We start from the raw sequence: 6,762 nt of genomic DNA, 5'->3' as shown, positions 1-6,762 counted from the left end.
TTTAAAATGTTAATATTTACAATAGTAAGGAAATGACATTCTCTGCAACTATTTAAACTTACCATAAAAGTTTTGAAAATGTCATCTTAAAACTGTGTGAGGGAGCAAATGGGTTTTCCAATCCTGAGGGGCGACTGGATGTACTGGGGTGAGGGAGCTTCACAGAGGAGGTGCTGAGAGCTGCCCCTCGACAGGAGAAAGGTGTCTGCCAGTCGGACAAGGGCCCAGCCAGTTGCCCACTGGAGGCTGAGGTTTTAGGAGCAAAAGGCTGGCTCCTGGCACACTCACTAGGGTGCCCATTACCATAGCAACTGATATCATGGCCATTTGGTAGACACCCAAGTGGGCGGAGCAGCTTTGTGACGGTCAACAGTGCAGCTGCAGATGGCACCGCCCTTTGCTGGCCCCTGGTGAGTGTGTGTGCATGGCTCTCTCCTTTCTCGGTGGCAGCGGTTGTTCAGTGGCATCCTGAATTACCCTGGCTTCAAACTCCAACTGCCTTTCCTTGCCCCACATGCAGTCCTAGAGCCCACAGCGTGCTAAGAGGACAGGACCACTGTGCACCCCCAGGCTTCTGGAAATCAGGTGGCACTTTCCATCCTTGCCACTCAAGAGGATCAAGACAATGAGGCCGAGTTTGAAAACTGGACAAGAAGAAGCTCAAAAAGAGCAGAGCAGAGGCTTTATCTTTTGTTGTCTTAGTGAGAAGGAAAATCTTTGGTAAAGTTGGTATATGGGAGCGGGTCTTGGCCTGGAGGGTTTCCAATGGACTTGAAAAGATACTTGGGCCTTTTTGCCATCTGAACCCAGCTCAGAAGTTTGTAGGGGAAGCAAATTTGAACTGCAGACCTCAAAATTGTATTTGTGTTGACTGGGGAGCCACAGAGCCAGGTAACATGTTCGGAAGAGTTCTCCCACTTCTCGAAAATGCTGCAGTTGGAGCTTGCCCCGGGTGGGCTGTCCTGGGGCAGGAGAGCAGCTTCAGCCAGGGTCCGTGCAGAGAGGAGCCCCCGAGGCCTGTCCTGCCCCCACCTTCAGGGTGGATTCTGCATTTATGCGTATTTATTTTCAAGTGTGTATACAGATGTGTGGGCTTTCTGAAGGGATATGAGGGGAGGGAAGCAAATATAGCTGTGTGGAATGCTTTGAGCCACAGCCATTGGGATCCAGAGGAAAATGGTTGACTTTTTCCAGCCTGCCCAGATGGGCCAAGCGTGTGGCATGTTAGCTCTGTCAGGGCCCCCAGGCTCTGTACACATGGCTGCGGCCCTCGCCCCTGGGACTCCGTGGGGACTGCCAGGCCTTGCTGCCTGATGGGCTCTCGCAGAGTCTGGTCTCTGTGGCTCTGGGGAAAGCCTCAGGGACAGGGTGGGAGTCCAGTGATTTGACTCTGTCCCTTGAGGTCCATATGTCCACTTCCCAGAAGAGCCGGCCTGACAGCCAACGGGACGGTCTTCTTTTGGGGAGGAAGACCTTGCCAGCATCCAGGCTATGTGTGTTTCAGGAGCGGAGGGCAGGTTCAATGACCTGCGGCAAGTCGGATCTCGGAGAGGTCATGGGAGGCCCCTCACCCTGGAGCCAGCTCCCCTTCCCCACAATCCCTCTCTGTTGCTTTCTGGGTTCCGTTTTTATGTTCCCTCTGGATGAGTACATTTGCCTCCTGCCCTTCTCACTTCAATGGCCCAGATGCGGTCGTGTCCCGGCGACACACGTGCACGCTGAGCTCAGAGGCGTGGACGGGTGCCAGGTGCCAGGCTCCACCGTCAGCAAATCACACCCTCTCCTCGGCCCGCCACAGCCCTTCTGAGACTTGGGTCTATAAATTGCACCACGACAAGTCGCCTGGGAACTTCCCTTGCTGCTGGCAGCTCCACACCCATGCATTTCCTTTTCCTGTAAAAAAAAAAAAAAAAAATCCATTCCCAGCTCCAACTCAAGACAGAAGGTTAGTTATATCGAAACCTACTACACACAGACACTGTATTTTCAGGAAAATATTGTCACCTTTGAAATCTGTTACGCTGGGTTCCTTCCCGTTCCTGACCCCCTTCCTAGTCCCCTCCCTCCCCAGCCCTGACAGGAACAGTCAGCCTCAAGTCAAGCCTACAGCCACGCCCCTATGCCCCTACCCCAGGAGGATGTGTGCTTTCAGAAATGGTTCCAGGGGTAGTGAGGCCGTCAGCCCCCCAGGGCCCTCCTGTCAGCAGGGGAAGGTGACTGAGAGAGATGCCTGGGGTCAGGAGGTTGAGCCTTAAGACAGAGATCTCGGGTGCATGGCAGGTTTCTGCTTAGCTGATGATGTTGGGCAGTTTTCCCATCTTCACCCCTCCTTCCTCATTTCTGCAATAGGAGAGGAACAATTTCACAGGAGGAAATAAGCATCCACGTCCATCATGTTTCCAGTGTCTGGACGCCGCGTGGAGTGGTGCTCTCTTTTTAGCATCCGACCAGGGCATGCTTTTACGCCTTTCCATGGATATGAAGCCTTTGAATGAAAGCATCAGTCTCCAGTCTTGGGCTAAAATCAAATCTATGAACTTAGAAAGGAGGTAGAATGGACATTTGTTGTTTTTGCTGCTCCCCGTTCATGCTAATAGCACCCCATTTCCTTTCCAGGAAATGACCTCATCCCCGTCCTGTGTATTCCAGGGAATTAGCTCACCCGCATGGTAGACTGTCAGTCAAGGCGCCCTGCTCTCCCTGGCCAAGCGGTAGGCATGTTACCACAGTGGAGCCAACTGGATTCTCCTTTTTATGCACTGGAGCAGGGGCAGCCTCCCGAGTCAGGGCACACGCTGCTTGTGATACATACCAGAGTGCTTCCTCAGCCACAGCCATGGTTCCTGTCAGACCCCCAGAGAGTCCCTGGTCCTGTTCATTCTGGCCTGGGGCAGTGGCCACCTGAAAAAGACTGATGTTAGTTTCCTACCTGCCTGTGCTTAATGAGCAGAGAGGAAAGTTCTTCCCCTCTGAATGGGTGAGCTGAAGGGTCAAACCACAGAGCACCTAACATCATCATGCTGAGGATAAGAAATGAATCCACAAATGCTGCCTGAGCAAGGGACAACGGCACTCAGAAGTACTAGCACTCTTTCCACATAATGGAAACCGGATCCCGGGATCGTGAAACACGCAGCTGGCTCTTGAGCGACACGGGTTGGAACTGTGCGGGTCCACTTGGACATGGTTTTCCTTCCGTCCCTGCGCCTGGAGACAGCGAGGCCAACCCCTCCTCCTCCTCATCCTACTCCAACTCCACATGAAGACAATGAGGTCTTTAGGATGGTCTGCTTTCACTTAAAGAATAGGAAATGTATTTTCTGTTCCTTATGATCTTCTTAGTAACATTTATTTTCTCTAGTTAACTTTATTGTAAGAACACAGTATATAATACATACGACATACAAAATGTGTGTCAATCAACTGTTTATCTTCTCGGTTTCCAGTCAACAGTAGGTTACTAGTAGTTAGGTTTTTAAGGAGTTGAAAGTTCTGTGTGATTTTTGACAGCTCAAGGGATAATCACTCGTAACTCTCACAGTGCTCAACGGTCAACTGTGTATCTTCCTGCATTTGTGTCAAATAAGGAGGGGCCTTAGTCTCTTCTTTCTCCTCCTCTGCTCCTTCCTTGTCTTCGAAAAAACAAAACAAACTTTTTTTGAGAGACAATGTCTTCCTCTGTCACCCAGGCTGAGGTACAGTGGCACAATCAAAGCTCACTGTAGTGTCAAATTCCTAGACTCACGTGATCCTCCTGCCTCAGCTTTCTGAGTAGCTGAGACTGCAGGCATGCACCACCACAGCCAGCTAATTTTGTTTTATTTTATTTTGTGGAGATGTGGTCTTGTTATGTTGCCCAGGCTGGTCTCAAACTACTGGGCTCAAGTGAGCCTCCTGCCTCAGCCTCCCAAAGTGTTGGAATTATGAGCATGAGTCATCATGCCTGGCCCTTGTCTTCTTTTTATTTATTTATTTTGTTTCTTTATTTTAGGGAGCAAAGAAGATGGACCTTTTTTGATGGAAGCTAGTTTAATCTATGTCCCTTACGGTGTCTATTTCACCAGGGTAAGGGTCTCTCTGTATATCTGGATGATCAGGGGCCGTGCATCTGTAACTGGAGCCTGAAAACCAAATTTGCTCTTCTGAAGTAGCTTCTCTGGAGTTGAAGCTGTTGCTGAAACTCTGTCAAACCAATTTAGCAAAACAAGCGGAAGAGGCAAAGTCACCGCTCTCCCCTCCTTCTTCAGCCATGGCAGGGAAGGTGGTTTTCCCGCAATCAGTCACAAATCTTTCTCTGTCCTACCTGGTCTCTGGAAAGATACTTTTTCTATTAAGACAACTTTTCACCGCCTAAGCGCACAGGCAACCTTGAAGGGAGCTGCCTTTTCCTCAGCAAAATCTCACAGGGCTTACCTGTGAAGGTGCCGGTGATGAGGGAAAACCGTGGCAACCACGTGGGCTCTTCAGTGGAGGGGGCCACATTCCAGATGGGTCCCCAAGACCTGGAGATCCGGGTGACATCATCTCAAAGAACAGGTGGACATTAGCTCAGGACCTGGGGACAGCAGTTTCAGGGGTGGAATAACCCCAGCTTCCACTTCCTGTAGCTCAGCCTGGCAGCTGTGGAAAGGACTGTGGATACATTTTGACCAGCCTTTCCAATTTCTCTTTTGTATTAGTTACAGCAATTCGTGCTAGCAGTGATAACAAATAGTCCTCAAATTCCAATAACTGAATGCAAGTGTGTTTCACAGGTGTGCAAAGTCTGTTGAGAACTGGGTGGCTCCACGACAGCTGTCCTCCAAGCAGTGACTCAGGGATCATGGTGTGGCTTTGTGATCCGAGCTGGCTCAGGTACTTCTAGTCATGTGGACAGAAGAGAAAGAGTACAAGGAGCACCAGGTTCTTAACCGCCTGAATCAGAAGTGCGACGCCCTTGGCTACAACCATCTTGCCACCCTCCTAACTGCGGAAGGAGCCCATGGATACTGGTGAGCACAGCACCCTCTGCAGCGCCTCAGTGTCCAAGCTCTTCAGCAAATCCCCCTCTCCACTCCTAGAGAAACTTCTTTTCTACACATATCCCTTAGGAACGGTCTGAAACGTACACGATACTAAGGTAAAAAGGAAGTATAAATGAGTGACATGTACTCTTCCTCAGAAATACACTGTTTTAGGCAGGCTAAACATCTTAACCTAAGACACAGCTCTTTCAGCTACTACTTTAATGCAGAAGGATAAGCTTCTGCTGAGCGATGCTGGAGTTCTGCTAATTTCCAGGCTCCTGAAATGCAGGTGAACGTAGGTAAGGATGGCCTTGCTGACGGCTCAGCACCACACAGTACCCAGGCCCAACCCTGGCCTTAGAGGCCATCACTCTTGGGAGTAACAAGCGTGGAAGGCGTTCTCACGGGAGATCCCCATGTTAAATGAGGAGAGAGCTCAGTCTTTGGTTCCTCTGGCCCCGTGCTTGTCCCATTTGCCTTTTAATTTTCTGATCAGACGTATGCTTGGGGTTTTGAGCTCACAAACGGTGTGGGTGATTCCCAGTGGGTAGCTCTGTCGTTCAGTGGGTGACCCTGAACTTTATTTTTTGTGCTCTGATTTAGAACAGAACTCTACAGAAAGAAGATGAGAAAAAGTCTTCTTGGCTCACAATTACAATGTAAATCAGTAACGAAGCTTTAAGTTCAGTGTGTGGGGAAAAACATTGCTTTCTGTCCATCTATCTCCTGGTTCCAATTTCTAAGACCCAAGAAGACAGCTGGAGAGAACGAAGAGGAAATAAAATTGTAGGGAACTTGGGAGAAATAATCAAAGGGAGGTTGAACTCAGGATGGAAACATCAGGCCAAGGTAGCACCCTGAAGGCCCGTTGCCAGCCCTGGTGCCCGTATGTGTTTTGATTGGCCTCTTGTTTGTTGGTCCACACAGTATTTTGAAGAAAATATGAATTAGTAGCCAACTTTTAAATACCTGGAGATTTCATATAAAAAGTCAGATTTCTGCTTTCTCTTGAAAAATTAGAGTTTGGAGCAGCAATAAGCCCATATTCCAGCAAAGCAACAGTCGGCCTGAGCCCAGCAGGGGCTGCCCCTTCAGACAGGGCAGGGCTTGTCCCCTTCAAGTTGACGATGGCCCTACCCCTCCCTATGGCTCCCTGCACAAGCCTCCATGTCACTCCTCTTCATCTGGGATTTCTCAGTCCTGGTGGGTCTGAGAAATCACAGTTGCTTGGACTCCGGAGGGATTTGAGTCTGTAAGCCCTGACCTGGGGAACGTCTATGCTTTGCAAGTTGCTGAAGAGCACTGAAGGCAGTGATGGATTGGTGATGACAGACACCTGAATACAAGGGAAGAGCAGGAGAATAGAGTCACGGGAGTCTCATTGCTTCAGAGAATTCATGCGTTTTGATGGTCATGTGTCAGGAGGATAAACTGGGACTCCTTCTGTCTCCGTTGTCACTGATGCCCCAAAGGCCAAGCCTGGTGCAGTTTGATAGCTATGCCCTTCTTGTCCTCTTTTCAACTACTGGTAATAAACTTTACTGAAACCGGATTACATTTAATGTATTGGGTCTTATTTTCATGTAAGGTTGTGTAAGTTGCTCACTGCACAAGGCATCTGGCCAAGGGGATGAGCTGGGACAAAAGTCCAGTCCATGCTCTCTGCTTACAGCAGGGTGCCCTGGTGTGGGACTAAATGCCCCCAGAGTAAGGGACATGTCCCCCTTTTCTTGTTAGTTTGCACAAAGCACCTTTA

At 49.5% G+C, this 6,762-nt stretch overlaps 1 long non-coding RNA gene across 2 annotated transcripts; it reads left to right on the top strand.

The window, feature by feature from the left end:
* The first annotated feature begins 402 nt into the window (after positions 1-402).
* Positions 403-6,552, top strand: LOC108529272 (uncharacterized). 2 transcript variants are annotated; one of them, XR_001885461.1, is made up of 4 exons: positions 2,718-3,273; positions 3,992-4,065; positions 4,755-4,991; positions 5,610-6,552. It is a non-coding gene; the product is annotated as an uncharacterized LOC108529272 (long non-coding RNA). The 2 variants fall into 2 exon arrangements; XR_001885460.1 differs by lacking the exons at positions 2,718-3,273; positions 3,992-4,065 and adding an exon at positions 403-891.
* The last annotated feature ends 210 nt before the right edge of the window (positions 6,553-6,762 follow it).

This window comes from Rhinopithecus bieti, unplaced genomic scaffold, assembly GCF_001698545.2.
Source record: "Rhinopithecus bieti isolate Rb0 unplaced genomic scaffold, ASM169854v2 scaffold_6063, whole genome shotgun sequence".
NCBI classification, from domain to species: domain Eukaryota; kingdom Metazoa; phylum Chordata; class Mammalia; order Primates; family Cercopithecidae; genus Rhinopithecus; species Rhinopithecus bieti.
Note: the sequence above shows the minus strand (reverse complement) of the source record. Positions and strands in the feature narration are given on the sequence as shown.